The sequence below is a fragment of the Hypanus sabinus genome, chromosome 6 (assembly GCF_030144855.1).
Source record: "Hypanus sabinus isolate sHypSab1 chromosome 6, sHypSab1.hap1, whole genome shotgun sequence".
Classification (NCBI taxonomy): Eukaryota; Metazoa; Chordata; class Chondrichthyes; order Myliobatiformes; family Dasyatidae; genus Hypanus; species Hypanus sabinus.
The window spans coordinates 51,793,656-51,817,299 of record NC_082711.1 but is presented as its reverse complement, the minus strand read 5'-3'; positions in this window follow the sequence as shown (position 1 = coordinate 51,817,299).

Here is a 23,644-nt window from a genome sequence, read left to right as displayed (position 1 = left end):
ATGGCAGCCAGCGGAGAGAGGAATGAACATAGCGGGAGAGCAGGCAAAATCAGCCCAACCCTTGCCTCCACACTTGGGCTTTCCAGTCTATCTGGCCTGGCATTTAAATTATCTACGCACCGCGAGGCACCTCATTCTACTGCCCAGACCCCAGAGTAGCAACGCACTAGGCCGCACAACCTGAAGCCCTTCTCAATCTCACCAAATCAGCTCCACACTTGGAGCGATCCAACCTCACACTGGGTTAGGTGGATGGGCATTGAAACTCTGCCACATCGATTCTCTCCAAATTGTTCACTCCAACAGTGACAGTGATACAAACTCCGTCTGTGACTGTGTCTTGAACACATTACGCTCCAGCTCTGTAATACACCAGTCTGGCTCATACCTCGAATCAGCTTCGACTCCACTTGCTTCTTCCTTGTTTGCGGTGATAGCTTGCTCCAGAAACATCATGGTTTCCTCCAAATTTCCATTTGTTCTTCAGTGCTTCTGAGATAGCAGCAACACTGAGGAATGAAGTGGCAATTTGATGCTCATGTTAAATTATGGCCATCATCATTCTGGAAAGGGCTCCAACAATATCTTCCATGTACTGAACAATCCAAAACATAAACATACTAAAGAAAAATCCTCCGTCTCTGTGTTTACATTTCAAATACCAAAACAGCAATATATACATGGTGCACGATTTCTGATTAACATCAAAGAGTGCCCTTTAAATATTAACTGTTACCTCACTAATGAAAATATCTATTGCTCACATGCACTTCATGTATTATTCCACTACAAATTAACTTAAAATGCTATGATAAAAATTAACAACAGCAGCAAAACAAAGATGCTCATTACTGACCTAAGGTATACTTTGTGCCATTTCCAGTAGAGCTTGCTGTCAGGCATCAGTTACAAAGAATACAAACAAGCTGGATGAACTCAGCAGGTCGGGCAGCATCCATTGAAAAAAGCAGTCAACGTTTCGGGTTGAGACCCTTCATCCCAGTTACAAAGAATCTCTGATGCCAGCAGTAGAGAGATTTCTAGACACAAAGGGTATCAAGGGGTAAGGGGAGAGAGAGAGGAAGTGTCACCTGCCAGATGGACAATCAGAGAGAATGCCAGATTTGGCTCAAAAACCAAATGGTCTATCCTGCTCCTATTTATTATATGAATAGCAAAGTATTTTGCAAAAGTTTCAATCTAGGGAGGAAAGGTATGATTTTCAGTTGGTATTTTAAACATTTTACCAACCTCGAAATGAAAATAGAATGTATATAACATAATGTTATCTGAACTATTTTAATTAGATACGTATTTTGATATGATACTGATGGAGGCCTTTTGGCCCATCTGTTCATGCCAACTTCCAGAGGAATAACTTCCCTCTCCATATCTCCCTCTATCCTAGCAAAATTCTCTCTTCACAAGTGTCCATTAAATCCCATAGATTATAGGACCATAAGACAGACCATTCAGCCCATCTAGTCTTAACATATAACCATATAACTATGTAACAATTACAGCACGGAAACAGGCCATCTGAGCCCTTCTAGTCCATGCCGAATGCTTACTCTCCGCTAGTCCCACTGGCCCACACTCAGCCCATAACCCTCCATTCCTTTCCTGTCCATATATCTATCCATTTTTTTTGAAATGACAATATCGAACCTGCCTCTACCACTTCTACTGGAAGCTCATTCCACACAGCTACCACTCTCTGAGTAAAGAAGTTCCCCCTCGTGTTACCCCTGAACTTTTTCCCCTTAACTCTCAACTCCTGTCCTCTTGTTTGAACTTACTTTCAATGGAAAAAGCCTATCCATGTCAACTCTATCTATCCCCCTCATAATTTTAAATACCTTATCAAGTCCCCCCTCAACCTTCTATGTTCCAAAGAATAAAGACGTAACTTGTTCAACCTTTCCCTGTAACTTACGTGCTGAAACCCAGCTAACATTCTAGTAAATCTCCTCTGTACTCTCTCTATTTTGTTGACATCTTTCCTATAATTCGGTGACCAGAACGGTACACAATACTCCAAATATGACCTCACCAATGCCTTGTACAATTTTAACATTACATCTCAACTCCTATACTCAATGCTCTGATTTATAAAGGCCAGCATACCAAAAGCATTCTTCACCACCCTATCCACATGAGATTCCACCTTCAGGGAACTATGCACCATTATTCCTAGATCACTCTGTTCTACTGCATTTCTCAATGTATGTCCTATACTGATTATTCCTACCAAAATGTAGCACCTCACACTTATCAGCATTAAACTCTATCTGCCATCTTTCAGCCCACTCTTCTAACTGGCCTAAATCTCTCTGCAAGCTTTGAAAACCTACTTCATTATCCACAACACCACCTATCTTAGTATCATCTGCATACTTACTAATCCAATTTACCACCCCATCATCCAAATCATTAATGTATATGACAAACAACATTGGACCCAGTACAGATCCCTAAGGCACACCACTAGTCACCGGCCTCCAACCTGACAAATAGTTATCCACCACTACTCTCTGGCATCTCCCATCCAGCCACTGTTGAATCCATTTTACTACTTCAATATTAATACCTAATGATTGAACCTTCCTAACTAACCTTCTGTGTGGAACCTTGTCAAAGGCCTTACTGAAGTCCATATAGACAACATCCACTGCTTTACCCTCGTCAACTTTCCTCGTAACTTCTTCAAAAAATTCAATAAGATTTGTCAAACATGACCTTCCATGCACAAATCCATGTTGACTGTTCCTAATCAGTCCCTGTCTATCCAGATATTTATATATACCATCTCTAAGAATACTTTACATTTATTTACTCACCACTGACGTCAAACTTACAGGTTGATAATTGCTAGGTTTACTCTTAGAACCCTTTTTAAACAATGGAACCACATGAGCAATATGCCAATCCTCCGGCACCATCCCCGTTTCTAATGACATTTGAAATATTTCTGTCAGAGCCCCTGCTATTTCTACACTAGCTTCCCTCAAGGTCCTAGACCATCCACCATCAGTACCATCAAGGTACTGACTATCCACCCTATCTATGCCTCTCATAATCTTGTAGACCTCTATCAAGTCCCTTCTCATTCTTCTACGCTCCAAAGAGAAAAGTCCCAGCTCTGCTAACCTTGCTTCATATGACTTGTTCCCCAAACCAGGCAACATCCTGGTAAATCTCCTCTGTACCCTCTCCATAGCTTGTACATCCTTCCTATAATGAGGTTATCAGAGTTGAACACAATACTCTAAGTGCGGTCTCACCAGAGATTTGTAGAGTTGCAACATGACCTCTCTACTCTTGAACTCAAACCCCTGTTAATGAAGCCTAGCATCCCATAGGCCTTCTTAACTACCCTATCAACCTGTGCAGCGACCTTGAGGGATGTATGGATTTGAACCCCAAGGTCCCTTTGTTCATCCACACTCTTAAGTAACTGACCATTAATCCTGTACTCAGTCTTCTGGTTTGTTCTTTCAAAATGCATCATTTAATTTCACCTTACTTGCCAAAGCAACCTTGTATCTTCTTTTAGCTTTTCTAATTTCTTTCTTAAGATTCTTTTTACATTCTTTATATTCCTCGAGCACATCATTTACTCCATGCTGCCTATATTTATTGTAGATATCTTTCTTTTTCCGAACCAAGTTTCCAATATCCCTTGAAAACTATGGCTCTCTCAAACTTTTAACCTTTCCTTTCAACCTAACAGGAACGTGAAGATTCTGTACCCTCAGAATTTCACCTTTAAATGACCTCCATTTCTCTATTACATCCTTCCCATAAAACAAATTGTCCCAATCCTTTCCTTCTAAATTCTTTTGCATCTCCTCAAAGTTAGCCTTTCTCCAATCAAAAATCTCAACCCTGGGTCCAGTCCTATCCTTCTCCATAATTATATTGAATCTAATGGCTTTGTGATCACTGGACCCGAAGTGCTCCCCAACAGATACCTCCGTCACCTGACCTATCTCATTCCCTACCAGGAGATCCAACACTGCCCCTTCTCTAGTTGGTACTTCTATGTATTGCTGCAAAAAGCTATCCTGCACACATTTTACAAACTCCAAACCATCCAGCCCTTTTATAGAATGGGCTTCCCAGTCTATGTGTGGAAAATTAAAATCTCCCACAATCACAACCCTGTGTTTACTACAAATATCTGCTATCTCCTTACAAATTTGCTCCTCCAATTCTCACTCTGCATTAGGTGGTCTATAATACACCCCTGTAAGTGTTACTACACCTTTCCCATTCCTCAATTCCACCCAAATAGTCTCCCTAGATGAGCCCTCTAATCTATCCTGCCAAAGCACTGCTGTAATATTTTCTCTGACAAGCAATACAATACCTCCCCCTCTTGCCCCTCTGATTCTATCACACCTGAAACAACGGAATCCAGGAATACTTAGTTGCCAACCACACCCCTCCAGCAATCATGTTTCACTAATAGCTACAACATCATATTTCCAGGTACCAATCCATGCTCTAAGCTCATCCACCTTTTTTACAATGTTCCTAGCATTAAAATAGATGCATTTAAGAATTTCTCCACATCTTACTCTCTGTTTATCCCTAATGGTGCAAACAACTTTACTATCTTCTTTTTCTTCCTTCTCCCCTACATCTTGGGTCTGAGCGCTCCCCTTCTCTATCACCTGCCTATCCTCCCCCACACACTGTCTACAAGCTTTCCCTATTTGTGAACTAACCTCTCTCCTAGTCTCTTCTCAATTTGATTCCCACTCCCCCAACCATTCTAGTTTAAAGTCTCGCCAGTAGCTTTAGCAAATCTCCCCGCCAGGATATTGGTCTCCCTGGGATTTAAGTGCAACCTGTCCTCTTTGTACAGGTCACACCTGCCCCAAAAGAGGTCTCAATGATCCAGAAACTTTAATTCCTGTCCCTTGCTCCAATTCCTCAGCCACGCAGTTATCCTCCACCTCATTCCATTCCTACTCTCACTGCCGCGTGGCACAGGCAGTAATCCTGAGATTACTACCTTTGCAGTCCTTCTTCTGAACTGTCTTCCTAACTCCCTATATTCTCCATTCAGGACCTCTTCCCTTTTCCTACCTATGTCATTGGTACCTATATGTACCATGACCACTGGCTCCTCATCCTCCCACTTCAGGATATCTTGGACGCGATCAAAAACATCTAGAACCCTGGCACCAGGGAGACAATCTACCATCCGGGTCTCCTGACTGCATCCACAGAATCGCCTGTCTGACCCCCTAACTATCGAGTCCCCTATTACTACTACCTTCCTCTTCCTTTCCCTACCTTTCTGAGCCACAGGGCTGGACTCTGTGCCGGAGGCACAGCCACTGTTGCTTCCCCCCAGGAAGGCTGTCCCACCCAACAGGACTCAAACAGGAGTACTTATTGTCAAGGGATACAGCCACTGGGGTACTCTCTGGTACCTGACTCTTCCCATTCCCTCTCCTAACTGTGACCTACCTGTCTGTCCCCCATGGCCCCGGAGTGACCACCTGCCTGTAACTCCTCTCTATCATCTCCTCACTCTCCCTGACCAGGCGAAGGTCATCGAGCTGCAGCTCCAGTTCCCTAACACTTTCCCTTAGGAGCTGCAGCTCGGCGCACCTGGCATTCTATAATGAAATATCCCTCTCAACTCCATTCTCCTGCTTTCTACCTGTAACCTTTGATGTCCTTACTAATCAAGAACATATTAATCCCTCCTTTAAGTATACCCAATGACTTGGCCTCTACACTCATCTGTGGCAATGAATTCCAGATTCATCACCCTCTATTTAAAGAAATTACTCCTCATTTCTGTTCTAAAGGGACATTCCTCTAGTCTGAGGCTGTGTCCTCTTGCCTTAGACTTCCCCGCTATTGAATACATCCTCTTTGCATCCACTCTATCTTAGCCTTTCAGTAGTTGGTAGGTTTCAATGAGATGCCTCCTATTTTTCTAAACTCCAGTGGGAACAAGTCCAGAGTCATTAAATGTTTCTCAAACAATAACCCTTTCATTCCTGGAATCATTCTTGTGAACCTCCCTGGACACGCTCCAATGTCAACACATCTTTTTTTAGATAACGGGCCCAAATTACTCATAATACTGCATGTGCAGTCTGTCCAATATCTTAAAAAGTCTTATCATTACATCCTCGCTTTTATACTCCATTTCTCTTAAAAATGAATGCTAACAGTGCATCTGCCTTTCTTACCACCGACCCAACCTGCAAGTTAATCTTTAGGTGAATTGTGTGGCGTGAAGGTGAATCATAATTAGAGATAAAAGTGGGAAGATGTGCCTGGGGGCTGTGGAAGTGAGCAAGGTCCTCAATGAATACTTCTCTTCGGTATTCACCAATGAGAGGGAACTTGATGACAGTGAGGGCAATATGAGTGAGGTTGATGTTCTGGAGCAGGTTGATATTAAGGGAGAGGAGGTGTTGGAGTTGTTAAAATACATTAGGACGGATAAGTCCCCGGGGCCTGACGGAATATTCCCCAGGCTGCTCCATGAGGCAAGAGAAGAGATTGCTGAGCCTCTGGCTAGGATCTTTATGTCCTCGTTGTCCACGGGAATGGTACTGGAGGATTGGAGGGAGGCAAATGTTGTCCCCTTGTTCAAAAAAGGTAGTAGGGATAGTCCAGGTAATTACAGACCAGTGAGCTTTACGTCTGTGGTGGGAAAGCTGTTGGAAAAGATTCTTAGAGATAGGATCTCTGGGCATTTAGAGAATCATGGTCCAATCAGGGACAGTCAGCATGGCTTTGTGAAGGGCAGAACGTGCCTAACAAGCTTGATAGAGTTCTTTGAGGAGGTGACCAGGCATATAGGTGAGGGTAGTGCAGTGGATGTGATCTACATGGATTTTAGTAAGGCACTTGACAAGGTTCCACACAGTAGGCTTATTCAGAAAGTCAGAAGGCATAGGATCCAGGGAAGTTTGGCCAGGTGGATTCAGAATTGGCTTGCCTGCAGAAGGCAGAGGGTCGTGGTGGAGGGAGTACATTCAGATTGTGACTAGTGGTGTCCCACAAGGATCTGTTCTGGGACCTCTACTTTTTGTGATTTTTATTAACGACCTGGATGTGGGGGCAGAAGGGTGGATTGGCAAGTTTGCAGACGACACAAAGGTTGGTGCTGTTGTAGATAGTGTAGAGGATTGTCGAAGATTGCAGAGAGACATTGATAGGATGCAGAAGTGGGCTGAGAAGTGGCAGATGGAGTTCAACCCAGAGAAGTGTGAGGTGGTACACTTTGGAAGGACAAACTCCAAGGCAGAGTACAAAGTAAATGACAGGATACTTGTTAGTGTGGAGGAGCAAAGGGATCTGGGGGCACATGTCCACAGATCCCTGAAAGTTGCCTCACAGGTAGATAGGGTAGTTAAGAAAGCTTATGGGGTGTTAGCTTTCATAAGTCGAGGGATAGAGTTTAAGAGACGCGATGTAATGATGCAGCTCCATAAAACTCTAGTTAGGCCACACTTGGAGTACTGTGTCCAGTTCTGGTCGCCTCAGTATAGGAAGGATGTGGAAGCAATGGAAATGGTACAGAGGAGATTTACCAGGATGCTGCCTGGTTTAGAGAGTATGGATTATGATCAGAGATTAAGGGAGCTAGGGCTTTACTCTTTGGAGAGAAGGAGGATGAGAGGAGACATGATAGAGGTGTACAAGATATTAAGAGGAATAGACAGAGTGAACAGCCGGCGCCTCTTCCCCAGGGCACCACTGCTCAGTACAAGAGGACATGGCTTTAAGGTAAGGGGAGGGAAGTTCAAGGGGGATATTAGAGGAAGGTTTTTCACTCAGAGAGCGGTTGGTGCGTGGAATGCACTGCCTGAATCAGTGGTGGAGGCAGACACACTAGTGAAGTTTAAGAGACTACTAGACAGGTATATGGAGGAACTTAAGGTGGGAGATTATATGGGAGGCAGGGTTTGAGGGTCGGCACAACATTGTGGGCTGAAGGGCCTGTAATAGGCTGTACTATTCTATGTTCTATGCGTGGGGACTCCATGATCTCTGTACCCCTGATTTCTGAATTTTCTCCCAAAGTGCACAACCGTACACTTCGTTATACTATATCCAATCCGCCACTTCTTTGTCCATTTTCCTAATCTGTCCAAGTCCTTCTGCAGTTTTCCTGCTTCTTCAACATTACCTGCCCCTCCACCTATCTTCATGTCCTTTGTAGAATTGGCCACAAAGCCATCAGTTCCGTCATTCAAATCATTGATATATAACGTGAAAGAAACAGTCCCCACACCAGCCCTTGTGAAACGCCATTAATCACCAGCAGCCAAGCAGAAAAGGCCCTCTTTAGTCCCACTCCTTGCATCTATTGATTCTTCCTGACATTAAACCACAGTAAGGAGTAACTTCCAGTGGCCATTTAACCTGTCAGCACTTCTCTTGGATGAGCAGTGGCAGAGAGAACGTGAAGACTTTGATGTGAAACCAGGGATCCTGAAGCTGTATAGCAGTGGCACTGATTATAAGACAAAGGTTATTTTAAAATCCATTACATTTTGAAATATTTATCTATTGGAATTATAATACATATATTGTGGCAGCCCGCACACGTGGGACTCGAACCATCATTGGGAGCGTGGGCAGACACATGGTAGCGTGTTTGGAACTACCCGCTTGGGGAGGACCTTCCGGGGACAGTCTGACGTCACGTCCGCCCCGCGGGTTTGAGGGGTCCGTGGAGGGAAGATTTCAGCACATGATTTTGAATCAGTAAAGGCATTCTGAGTTCAGCTCTCTCTGCCTCCGTGTGTTTCTTTAGTAGCGCATTGAGTGTGACTACATTGGTGACCCTGACTTTCCAGATGGCGTCTGGAGCCGGCGACTCAGCGACCAGCCATGAGTCCGATCAACTCACATAGCGCGGTGTCTCTGAAGCTCCCGACTTTCTGGGCCACTCAGCCCCACATTTGGTTTGAGCTGGCTGAGGCCCAGTTCAATATCAGAGACATTACAGACAACACCACGCAGTACTACTACGTGGTCAGCACGCTCGACCAGGAGACGGCAGGCCGGATCATCGACTTCCTACAAGTTTTTGGGCCACTCAGCCCCACGCTTGGTTCGAGCAGGCTGAGGCCCAGTTCAATATCAGAGACATTACAGACAACACCACGCAGTACCACTACGTGGTCAGCACGCTCGACCAGGAGACGGCAGGCCAGATCATTGACTTCCTACACCAGTCACCAATGGAGCACAGGTACACTAAGCTCAAGGCGTTCCTGATCCGTACCTTCGGACTCTCCTGCCGTGAACGGGCTGCGCGGCTCCTACACATGGACGGCCTGGGCGACTGCACTCCATCCGAGCTCATGAATGATATGCTGGTGCTCATGGACGGCCATAAGCTGTGCCTTTTATATGAACAGTTGTTCCTCGAGCAAATGCCAGAGGATATTCGCCTCCTCCTCGTGAGTGAGGATTTCAGTGATCCACGCTGGGTCACAGCTAAAGCAGACGTCCTTTGGCAGAGCAAGCAACGTGGAGTAGCCTCCACTGGCCTAGCCACGATTGGGTGCCCCGAAGCCCAGGCCCCGCGACTGAAGCCGTCGAGACCCATGGGGGAAAAGGATGAAAGTTCAGAACAATGGTGTTTCTATCACCAAAGATGGGGTTCAGGCGCGCGCCGCTGCCGTCCACCATGTGCTTTTCCGGGGAACACCTGGGCCAGCCGTCGCTAATGGCTACGACGGCTGGCCACCGAGACAGCCTCCTGTACCTCTGGGACTGACACTCTGGGCGGCGCTTCCTGGTAGACACGGGGGCCAAAGTCAGTGTACTACCCCCCTCGAACATGGACACTTGTAATCTGGTCCCAGGCCCCGAACTCACCGCTGCAAATGGCACCAACATTTGGACGTACTATCTCACTGAGTTTCAGGTCCAGCCAATTCACTTGAGCTTTCATGTTGGCAGCAGTGTCACAGCCACTACCAGGGGCAAATTTCCTACGAGCCAATTGCCTCCTGGTCGACCTAAAAGGCCAGTGTTTGGTCCACACCGAGACGTTCCAGACTTTCCAGCTCGGAGAAGCTAAGCTACCGGCCCTCCGCCTGGATTCTGTGACCCTCTTGGGTAACGAATTCGCCAGGGTGTTGGCGGAATTCCCCTCCATAGTCACCCCGCAGTTCTCCATGGCCGACTCCAAGCACGGCGTGCAGCACCACATCCCCACACAAGGACTGCCGCTGCCCACCCGAGCTCGCAGGCTCCCACCGGACAAGCTCCACCTCGCCAAGGAGGAGTTCCGTAAGATGGAAGACTGGGAATCGTACGCCACTCAGACAGCCCATGGACATCCCCGCTGCACATGGTGCCAAGTCGGCAGGAGGATGGAGGCCCTGCGGAGACTACAGAAGGCTCCATGACACCACAACCGCCGATAGATACCCGGTACCCCACATCCAGGACTTCACAGCGAACCTGAACAGAGTGACCATTTTCTCGAAAATCAACCTGGTCAGGAGATACCATCAGAGTCCATGGAGGCGTTTGAGCAGGCCAAGGAGGCGCTGGCAAAGGTGGCCCTCCTAGTGCACCCGAGAGTCGATGCATCCACGACACTCACAGTCGACACTTCCAACATGGTAGTCGGCAGAGTCCTGGAGCAGCTCATTGAGGAGCAGTGGCGACCACTCGCTTTCTTCAGCCGGCACCTACGGCCACCAGAGGTGAAGTACAGCGCTTTCGACAGAGAGTTGCTAGCGCTCTACCTGGCTGTCCGGCATTTCTGGTACTTCCTCGAGGGAAGGGAGTTCACCGTGTATACGGACCACAAGCCCCTCACCTTCGCACTGGCCAAGGAATCGGACCCATGGTCGGCTCGGCAGCAGGGGCACCTGTCCTTTATTTCAGAATTCACCACAGACATCCGCCACATCGCAGGGAAGAACAATGTTGTTGCCGACACACTGTCTCGCCCCTGCCTCCACTCAGTAGGCATATCATCCTCAGGAACAGACTACGCAGCACTGGCAGAAGCACAACGGTCAGACACCGACACACTGTCTCGCCCCTACCTCCACTCAGTAGGCATATCAGCCTCAGGAACAGACTAGGCAGCACTGGCAGAAGTACAATGGTCGGACACCGAGATCCCGGTTTACTGCACCGCCATTTCGGGGCTCCAGTTGGAGGACGTCTCCATCGGCCCAGCAGCGGATCGACTCCGGTGCGATGTGTCTACCGGCAAACCCTGACCCGTACCAGCAGCATGGAGGCTTCGGGTGTTCGACACGCTGCACAACCTGGCCCACCCGTCCATCAAGCTGGTAGCAGACAGATTCATCTGGCACGGTTTGTGCAAACAGGTCGGACACTGGGCCAGGACCTGCATACACTGCCAGACCGCCAAAATCCAGCGACACGTGAAGGCTCCCCTCCAGCAGTTCCAGCCGATGCGCAGCAGGTTCTGACCCATCTATATGGACATTGTCGGCCCCCGCCAGTCTCCCAGGGCGCCAGGTATATCTTTACCATGGTAGACAGGTTCACCAGATGGCCGGAAGCCGTACCGCTTGCAGACATGTCCACTGAGTCCTGCGCCAGGACGCTCATTACAAACTGGATCACCAGGTTCGGCCTCCCAACGGACATCACCTCCGACAGAGGGGCGCAGTTCACGTCTGGTTTGTGGACAGCACTGGCACAGCTCCTGGGCACCCAGCTGCATCACACCACAGCGTACCATCCCCAGTCCAACGGTTTGGTAGAGCGATTCCACTGGCATCTCAAGTCGGCCCTGATGACGCGCCTCAGCGGCCCCAACTGGACAGATGAGCTTCCCTGGGTCCTATTGGGCATCCGCACAGCCCCCAAGGATGACCTGGTCACCTCCTCGGCGGAATTGGTCTACAGCGTGCCCCTGACGGTCCCGGGTAAGTTCGTACCAGAGGCCCAAGCTTCGGACGAAACTCCAGCAGCGGTGCTCACGAGGCTGCGGGACAAGGTAGGGACCTTGGCATCGGTCCCGACCTCCAGGCATGATCCCATGCCGTCCTTCACCCCTGAGACTGACCTCCGAGACTGTGAGTATGTTTTTATTCGCAGGGGCATGCACAGGTCACCTCTACAGCGGCCGTACGAGGGACCCTTCAAGGTGATCCGGCACAACGGAACCACGTGTGTCATGGAGGTGGGTCGCTGGGAAGAGACTTTTACAGTGGACGGCCTCAAACCGGCACACTTGGACATTGAGCAGCCAGTGAGGCCGGCCACCCAGGCTACCACACAGACTGGGGACTCCACTACCCCGATGGACGGTTCTTGGGGGGTAGTGTGGTAGCCCGCACACACGGGACTCGAACTGCCATAGGGAGCCGCGGGCAGACACACGGTAGCACGCATGGAACTACCTGCTCGGGGAGGACCTTCCGGGGACAGTCTGACGTCATGTCCGCCCCGCGGGTTGCAGGGGCCCATGGGAGGGGAGATTTAAACGCGCGATTTTGAATCAGTAAAGGCATTCTGAGTTCAGCTGTCTCTGCCTCTGTGTGTTTCTTTAGTAGCACGTTGCGCGCGACTACAATATAAACTTTTAATATCTCACTGCTTTGTGAAGCAGTTGTTTTATCCCTGTACACAATGAAAAACTCAGATGTTATGAGACAAATTATAAGACAAATAGCTTTTAAATGCCAAATATGTATATAAGGTCATTGATTTCACCTGAAAATGGAAAAGAAGGCTGCAAAATACGCAATGTTGAATAGGAGTAAATCTCTAATCACAACTTCATGATTTCTACTTTGAAGTATGTTTACTGCAATTAGACCAGAAAATGATGCAGAAATTCTAAATCGAGGACCTTATGTTACTGACATTGACTGGAGTTGTTCATGGATTAGACAATAACATCTGAGCAGTTTCTAATTTTACTAATAAACACTTTCAATTTTCCTATTCCAATACAAATTAACTTATAATGTTATGAATTTCCACAGTTGCTGTCATTTTGATGGTATAATGATGCCAAGTGCAGATATTTTTGCTATCATTGTATTGGTAAAACTCAGGTATTGATTTTCAATTTGTTCCTATGGATGGTATTCTGTGTTGATATTTATCTCATCATTAATAATACATTAATTAGGAACTATTTTTGAGCTCTGGTGATGAGTTAAATATAAATTATAAAGTATCCCAGATATTTCATAATCATTTATTTATACGCTACTTGTATAATTATTCAAAGATTATAGTAAAGATTTTACTTGATTATGATTATTACTCATTGCAAAAATTCACTAGATTTTCTTGAGATTAAAGTCAAATGTATGATGAACTAATTTGGAGTTTCCTGATACCAGCTTTCAACCATTTTCTTGCAATCTATAAGAAAAAATGAAACACTATAATTTTTTTGATGGCAATGTATCCAATTTTAAATTATTCCCACACTTTCTAGCATTTATTTCTCAATGTGTCTAATGGCTTCATGTCAATCTTACATTCCATGAACTTCAGTATCGAACAAGTCACAAACAATAAGGATCATAAGAAACTTCATATAAGAGGATAATCCTATTGATATTTTTGAAGGGAAAGGAGACATGATAAATAACATAAATTGGGTAATTCTGTACGGTGAATTAAAAAGAAGCCTGAAACTAAGATTTCTTTTAACTATCCAATTAATTATAAAACAATAACCATATTTACAGTGTGGGCTTTTCCATTCAGCCCTTAGTAAATTTACCTCTATTTGCCCTTCAAGTTTAAATAAATGAGGCATGGTGCAGTAGGGGTCAACTAATTTCAAAGTGGGCTATCACTGGCTTGTCAGACCCTCCTATCCATTTATTATTTTGTAAAATAGATATCAATCTCAGAATTGAAACGTAGCACTGTGCAAAAGTCATAGGCACACATATAAGATTTCTGCAAAGTGATGATGCTTTGAAAAATAATGAAATCTGAAGTTTCTAAATATCAACAAAATACTATAAAGAGCAGTAAATAGTAAAAATCTAAATCAAATCAACATTTGACGTGGCCACACTTTGCTTTTAAAACTGCATCAGTTCTCTTAGGTACACTGTCATGCAGTTTTATAAGAAATCGGCTGGTGATTTGTTCCAAGTATCTTGGATAACTTGTCACAGCACATCTGCAGATATTGGCTGTCTCGCTTGTTTCTGTCTCTTCAGGTAATCCCAGACAGCCTCAATGATGTTTGAGATCAGGGCTCTGTGGAGTCCATACTATCTGAAACCATATAAAAATTCTGGGGGGGGGGTGCGCTAAGACTTTTGCAGGGTACTGTATCATAATCTTCCCTATTTCTGTGTTGGACATAACAATATTTATTTGTCAAAGCTGATGTTTCCTCCCCAGAATCATTCCAACAAATGGCACGCAACCATGAACCTCCTATTATTGTAAATATTAATTAAACAGGTGAATGTTTAATGAATTAATGTGTACAATTACAATCAAGATGAAAATTGAAGAATGTTAAACTTCAGTTATTTTTTTCATAAAGTTTGAGCTTGCTCTCCTCTTAGAATCTAAATCTTTAATTGAATTGCTTAATTTGTTGGTTTGAGTCTGCAGCAGTCTTTTTCCTTGGGTTTTCCCCATCTTGCTATGAATGTGTTAACCTTTGTTAGTGCAAAAGTTCACAGCATTGTCAGAAATCTGATGCCATAACTCATATGTGTGCCAGGATATTGCTATCAGAAGATTACAGGGTGGAGTGTAGGGAAAAGTGTCCATTATTCGGCTCCTTATATAATGCAGCTTTGGAATTTAAATTCATATAAAATAATATATATTTTTCAAAAAACTAGTTTCAGTACTGGTGACACTGAAATAACAGGACTATCATAAATACCGTTCTTGTTCAGCCATATCCTTCGGGCCTGGAAGTCTGCCTTTCTGTTTTTGACTGCACACAGATAACAATGCAGTTGATTTAAATGTCCTCTGAAATGACAGAACAAGCCATCGAGTTGTATAAAATCACAGACAGACAACCAGCATCAACTTAGGGATCAAATTCAGTCAAGACAAAATAACTTCCCAGTCACTCCATTTTGCCAAGTCCTCCTCACAAATTTCCATCAACTAGTGACTAAATTGGGAGAGCTGTCACCTGGACTAGTCAACCTGAAATAATCGTATTTCAAAATGCCAGGTTCCTCCAACACAATCCTCCTCAGAAAAAGAAGCAGTTGATGCCTACCAGCAGAAAGATCTGAACCATATTCAAGCGCAGGCAGACACAATAACATTCAATTTGCATGACAGTCAAACAGTGACCACCTCAAGCAAGAGAGTAAGTCAGTAAAAATGGGTAAATTGGTTTATTATTGCCACATAAGAATCAGAATCAGGTTTATTAATACTGTCTATTATGATGTGAAACCTGCAGCAGCTGTAAATTAAAAAGTAAATACAGTGCAAATAAAGGAATAATGAGATAGTGTTTATTAAGAATTCTGATAGAAGAGGGCCAGAAACTGTTTTTGAATCATTGAGTGTGGATCTTAAGTCTCCTGTACCTCCTCCCTGATGGCAGTAGAAAGAAGAGGGCATTCCCTAGATGATGAGGGTCCTTAATAGAACATAGCACAATACAGGTCCTTCAGCCCACAATGTTGTGCTAACCCTGTAACCTACTCTAGAAACTGCCAAGAATTACCCTACTGCATAGCCCTCTATTTTTCTAAGCTCCATGTACCTAACAGTCTCTGAAAAGACCCTATTGTATCCACCTCTACCACCATTGCCGGCAGAACATTCCACACACACCACTCTCTGTGTGAAAAACTTACCCCTCCATACCTACTTCCAAGCACCTTAAAACTATGCCTCCTCATGTTAACCCTTTCAGCCCTGGGGAAAAGCCTCTAGTTATCCACATGATCAATGCCTCCCATCATATTATACACATCTATCAGGTCACCTCTCATCCTCTGTCACTCCATGGAGAAAAGGCCAAGATTACCTATTCTCATAAGGTTTGCATTCCAATATAAGCAACATTCTTGTAAATCTCCTCTGCACTCTTTCGATAATATCCACATCATTCTTGTAGTGAGGTGACCAGAACTGAGCAGAGTACTCCAAGTGGGGTCTGACCAAGGCCTTATATAGCTGCAACATTACCTCACAGCTCTTGAACTTAATCCTATGGTTCATGAATGCCAGCACATCATACACCTTCTTAACAACATTGTCAACCTGCACAGCAGCTTTGAGTGTCCTATGGACACAGACCCCAAGAACTCACTGATCCTCCACACTGCCAAGAGTCTTACCATTAATATTATATTCTGTCTTCTAATTTGACCTACCAAAATGAACCACTTCACGCTTATCTGGGTTGAAATCCATCTGCCACTTCTCAGCCCAGTACTGCATCATATTGATGTAACTTCTGACAACCCTCCAGACAATCCACAACACCCCCAACTTTTGTGTCACCAGAAACTTGCCCATCCTCATCCAGGTCATTTATAAAAATCACAAAGAGGAGGGGTCGCAGAACAGATCCTGGTTAAACAGCACTAGTCCATGCAGAATACGAACCATCTACATCTGTGCCATCTGTGGATAAGCCAATTCGGGATCCACAAAGCAGTATCCTTGGATCGAAGGCCTCCTTACTTTCTGAATGAGCCTTGCACGGGGAAATTTATCAAATGCCTTGCTGAAATCCATATACACTACATCCACTGCTCTACCTTCATCAATGTGTTTTGTTAATGATGGATGCTTAAGACACCACAATCTGAGGATGTCCACGGTGATCAGCTTATGACGCAACTATCTGAGGATGTCCACAGTGATCAGCCTAACACACCACTATCTGAGGATGTCCACGGTGATCAGCCTAGCACACCACTATCTGAGGATGTTCACGGTGATCAGCCTATGACACGACAACCTGAGGATGTCCACGGTGATCAGCATATGACACCACTATCTGAGGATGTCCACGGTGATCAGCGTATGACACCACTATCTGAGGATGTCCACGGTTATCAGCCTAATACACCACAATCAGAGGAAGCCCACATTGACCAGCGTATTACACCACTATCTGAGGATATCCATGGTGATCAGCCTATGACACCACTATCTGAGGATGTCCACGGTGATCAGCCTATGACACCACTAACTGAGGATGTCCACTGTGATCAGCCTATGACACCACTATCTGAGGATGTCCACGGTGATCAGCCTAACACACCACTATCTGAGGATGTCCACGGTGATCAGCCTAACACACCACTATCTGAGGATGTCCACGGTGATCAGGCTATGACACCAGTACCTGTGGATGTCCACGGTGATCATCCTATGACACCACTATCTGAGGATGTGCACGGTGATCAGCCTATGTCACCTCTATCTGAGGATGTCCACGGTGATCAACCTAACACACCACTATCTTAAGATGTCCACGGTGATCAGCCTATGACACCACTATCTGAGGATGTCCACGGTGATCAGCCTATGACACCACTATCTGAGGATGTCCACGGTGATCATCCTATGACACCACTATCTGAGGATATCCACGGTGATCAGCCTATGACACCACTTTCAGAGGATGTCCACGGTGATCAGCGTATTACACCAGTAGCTGAGGATGTCCACGGTGATCAGTGAATGACAACACAATCTGAGGATGTCCACGGTGATCAGCCTAACACACCACTATCTGTGGATGTCCACAGTGATCATCCTATGTCACCTCTATCTGAGGATGTGCACGGTGATCAGCCTATGTCACCTCTATCTTAAGATGTCCACGGTGATCAGCCTATGACACCACTATCTGAGGATGCCCACGGTGATCAGCCTATGACACCACTCTCTGAGGATGTCCACGGTGATCAGCCTAACACACCACTATCTGAGGATGTCCATGGTGATCAGGCTATGTCACCTCTATCTTAAGATGTCCACGGAGATCAGCCTATGACACCACTATCTGAGGATGTCCACGGTGATCAGCCTATGACACCACTCTCTGAGGATGTCCACGGTGATCAGACTAACACACCACTATCTGAGGATGTCCATGGTGATCAGCCTATGACACCACTATCTGAGGATGTCCACGGTGATCAGCCTATGACACCACTATCTGCGGATGTCCACGGTGATCAGCCTATGACACCACTCTCTGAGGATGTCCACGGTGATCATCCTATGACACCACTATCTGAGGATGTGCACGGTGATCAGCCTATGTCACCTCTATCTGAGGATGTCCACGGTGATCAACCTAACACACCACTATCTTAAGATGTCCACGGTGATCAGCCTATGACACCACTATCTGAGGATGTCCACGGTGATCAGCCTATGACACCACTCTCTGAGGATGTCCACGGTGATCAGCCTAACACACCACTATCTGAGGATGTCATGGTGATCAGCCTATGACACCACTATCTGAGGATGTCCACGGTGATCAGCCTATGACACCACTATCTGAGGATGTCCACGGTGATCATCCTATGACACCACTCTCTGAGGATGTCCACGGTGATCAGACTAACACACCACTATCTGAGGATGTCCATGGTGATCAGCCTATGACAGCACTATCTGAGGATGTCCACGGTGATCAGCCTATGACACCACTATCTGAGGATGTCCACGGTGATCATCCTATGACACCAGTACCTGTGGATGTCCACGGTGATCATCCTATGACACCACTATCTGAGGATGTGCACGGTGATCAGCCTATGTCACCTCTATCTGAGGATGTCCACGGTGATCAACCTAACACACCACTATCTTAAGATGTCCACGGTGATCAGCCTATGACACCACTCTCTGAGGATGTCCACGGTGATCAGCCTAACACACCACTATCTGAGGATGTCATGGTGATCAGCCTATGACACCACTATCTGAGGATGTCCACGGTGATCAGCCTATGACACCACTATCTGAGGATGTCCACGGTGATCATCCTATGACACCACTATCTGAGGATGTCATGGTGATCAGCCTATGACACCACAATCTGAGGATGTCCACGGTGATCATCCTATGACACCACTATCTGAGGATGTCATGGTGATCAGCCTATGACACCACTTTCAGAGGATGTCCACGGTGATCAGCGTATTACACCAGTGTCTGAGGATGTCCACGGTGATCAGCGTATGACAACACAATCTGAGGATGTCCACGGTGATCAGCCTATGACACCACTATCTGAGAATGTCCACGGTGATCAGCCTATGACACGACAACCTGAGGATGTCCACGGTGATCAGCCTATGACACCACTATCTGAGAATGTCCACGGTGATCAGCCTAACACACCACTATCTGACGATGTCCACGGTGATCAGCCTATGACACCGCAATCTGAGGATGTCCACGGTGATCAGCCTATGACACCACTATCTGAGAATGTCCACGGTGATCAGCCCAACACACCACAATCTGAGGATGTCCACGGTGATCAGCCTATGACACGACAACCTTAGGATGTCCACGGTGATCAGCATATGACACCACTATCTGAGGATGTCCACGGTGATCAGCGTATGACACCACTATCTGAGGATGTCCACGGTTATCAGCCTAACACACCACAATCAGAGGAAGCCCACATTGACCAGCGTATTACACCACTATCTGAGGATAACCATGGTGATCGGAGTATGACACCACTACCTGTGTATGTCCACGGTGATCAGCCTAACACACATCTATCTGAGGATGTCCACGGTGATCAGCCTATGACACCACCACCTGAGGATGTCCACGATGATCAGCCTGTGAAACCACTATCCGAGGATATCCACGGTGATCAGCCTATGTCACCACTATCTGAGGATGTCCACGGTGATCAGCCTATGACACCACTATCTGAGGATGTCCATGGTGATCAGCCTAAGACAGCACTATCAGAGGATGTCCACGGTGATCAGCCTAACACACCATTATCTGAGGATGTCCACGGTGATCAAACTATGACACCACTATCTGAGGATATCCACGGTGATCAGCCTATGACACCACTTTCAGAGGATGTCCACGGTGATCAGCGTATTACACCAGTAGCTGAGGATGTCCACGGTGATCAGTGAATGACAACACAATCTGAGGATGTCCACGGTGATCAGCCTAACACACCACTATCTGACGATGTCCACGGTGATCAGCCTATGACACCACTATCTGAGGATGTGCACGGTGATCAGCCTATGTCACCTCTATCTTAAGATGTCCACGGTGATCAGCCTATGACACCACTATCTGAGGATGTCCACGGTGATCAGCCTATGACACCACTCTCTGAGGATGTCCACGGTGATCAGCCTAACACACCACTATCTGAGGATGTCCACGGTGATCAGCCTATGACACCACTATCTGAGGATGTCCACGGTGATCATCCTATGACACCAGTACCTGTGGATGTCCACGGTGATCATCCTATGACACCACTATCTGAGGATGTCCACGGTGATCAGCCTATGTCACCTCTATCTGAGGATGTCCACGGTGATCAACCTAACACACCACTATCTTAAGATGTCCACGGTGATCAGCCTATGACACCACTATCTGAGGATGTCAACGGTGATCAGCCTATGACATCACTCTCTGAGGATGTCCACGGTGATCAGCCTAACACACCACTATCTGAGGATGTCATGGTGATCAGCCTATGACACCACTATCTGAGGATGTCCACGGTGATCAGCCTATGACACCACTATCTGAGGATGTCCACGGTGATCATCCTATGACACCACTATCTGAGGATAACCACGGTGATCAGCCTATGACACCACTTTCAGAGGATGTCCACGGTGATCAGCGTATTACATCAGTAGCTGAGGATGTCCACGGTGATCAGTGAATGACAACACAATCTGAGAATGTCCACGGTGATCAGCCTAACACACCACTATCTGTGGATGTCCACGGTGATCATCCTATGTCACCTCTATCTGAGGATGTGCACGGTGATCAGCCTATGTCACCTCTATCTTAAGATGTCCACGGTGATCAGCCTATGACACCACTATCTGAGGATGCCCACGGTGATCAGCCTATGACACCACTCTCTGAGGATGTCCACGGTGATCAGCCTAACACACCACTATCTGAGGATGTCCATGGTGATCAGGCTATGTCACCTCTATCTTAAGATGTCCACGGTGATCAGCCTATGACACCACTATCTGAGGATGTCCACGGTGATCAGCCTATGACACCACTCTCTGAGGATGTCCACGGTGATCAGACTAACACACCACTATCTGAGGATGTCCATGGTGATCAGCCTATGACACCACTATCTGAGGATGTCCACGGTGATCAGCCTATGACACCACTATCTGAGGATGACCACGGTGATCATCCTATGACACCAGTACCTGTGGATGTCCACGGTGATCATCCTATGACACCACTATCTGAGGATGTGCACGGTGATCAGCCTATGTCAACTCTATCTGAGGATGTCCACGGTGATCAACCTAACACACCACTATCTTAAGATGTCCACGGTGATCAGCCTATGACACCACTATCTGAGGATGTCCACGGTGATCAGCCTATGACACCACTCTCTGAGGATGTCCACGGTGATCAGCCTAACACACCACTATCTGAGGATGTCATGGTGATCAGCCTATGACACCACTATCTGAGGATGTCCACGGTGATCAGCCTATGACACCACTATCTGAGGATGTCCACGGTGATCATCCTATGACACCACTATCTGAGGATGTCATGGTGATCAGCCTATGACACCACTATCTGAGGATGTCCACGGTCATCAGCCTATGACACCACTATCTGAGGATGTCCACGGTGATCATCCTATGACACCACTATCTGAGGATAACCACGGTGATCAGCCTATGACACCACTTTCAGAGGATGTCCACGGTGATCAGCGTATTACACCAGTAGCTGAGGATGTCCACGGTGATCAGTGAATGACAACACAATCTGAGAATGTCCACGGTGATCAGCCTAACACACCACTATCTGTGGATGTCCACGGTGATCATCCTATGTCACCTCTATCTGAGGATGTGCACGGTGATCAGCCTATGTCACCTCTATCTTAAGATGTCCACGGTGATCAGCCTATGACACCACTATCTGAGGATGCCCACGGTGATCAGCCTATGACACCACTCTCTGAGGATGTCCACGGTGATCAGCCTAACACACCACTATCTGAGGATGTCCATGGTGAACAGGCTATGTCACCTCTATCTTAAGATGTCCACGGTGATCAGCCTATGACACCACTATCTGAGGATGTCCACGGTGATCAGCCTATGACACCACTCTCTGAGGATGTCCACGGTGATCAGACTAACACACCACTATCTGAGGATGTCCATGGTGATCAGCCTATGACACCACTATCTGAGGATGTCCACGGTGATCAGCCTAAGACACCACTATCTGAGGCTGACCACGGTGATCATCCTATGACACCAGTACCTGTGGATGTCCACGGTGATCATCCTATGACACCACAATCTGAGGATGTGCACGGTGATCAGACTATGTCACCTCTATCTGAGGATGTCCACGGTGATCAACCTAACACACCACTATCTTAAGATGTCCACGGTGATCAGCCTATGACACCACTATCTGAGGATGTCCACGCTGATCAGCCTATGACACCACTCTCTGAGGATGTCCACGGTGATCAGCCTAACACACCACTATCTGAGGATGTCATGGTGATCAGCCTATGACACCACTATCTGAGGATGTCCACGGTGATCAGCCTATGTCACCACTATCTGAGGATGTCCACGGTGATCATCCTATGACACAACTATCTGTGGATGTCATGGTGATCAGCCTATGACACCACTATCTGAGGATGTCCACGGTGATCAGCCTATGACACCACTATCTGAGGATGTCCACGGTGATCAGCCTATGACACCACAATCTGAGGATGTCCACGGTGATCAAACTATGACACCACTATCTGAGGATATCCACGGTGATCAGCCTATGACACCACTTTCAGAGGATGTCCACGGTGATCAGCGTATTACACCAGTAGCTGAGGATGTCCACGGTGATCAGTGAATGACAACACAATCTGAGGATGTCCACGGTGATCAGCCTAACACACCACTATCTGACGATGTCCACGGTGATCAGCCTATGACACCACTATCTGAGGATGTGCACGGTGACCAGCCTATGTCACCTCTATCTTAAGATGTCCACGGTGATCAGCCTATGACACCACTATCTGAGGATGGCCACGGTGATCATCCTATGACACCAGTACCTGTGGATGTCCACGGTGATCATCCTATGACACCACTATCTGAGGATGTCCACGGTGATCAGCCTATGTCACCTCTATCTGAGGATGTCCACGGTGATCAACCTAACACACAACTATCTTAAGATGTCCACGGTGATCAGCCTATGACACCACTCTCTGAGGATGTCCACGGTGATCAGCCTAACACACCACTATCTGACGATGTCCACGGTGATCAGACTATGACACCGCAATCTGAGAATGTCCACGGTGATCAGCCCAACACACCACAATCTGAGGATGTCCACGGTGATCAGCCTATGACACGACAACCTGAGGATG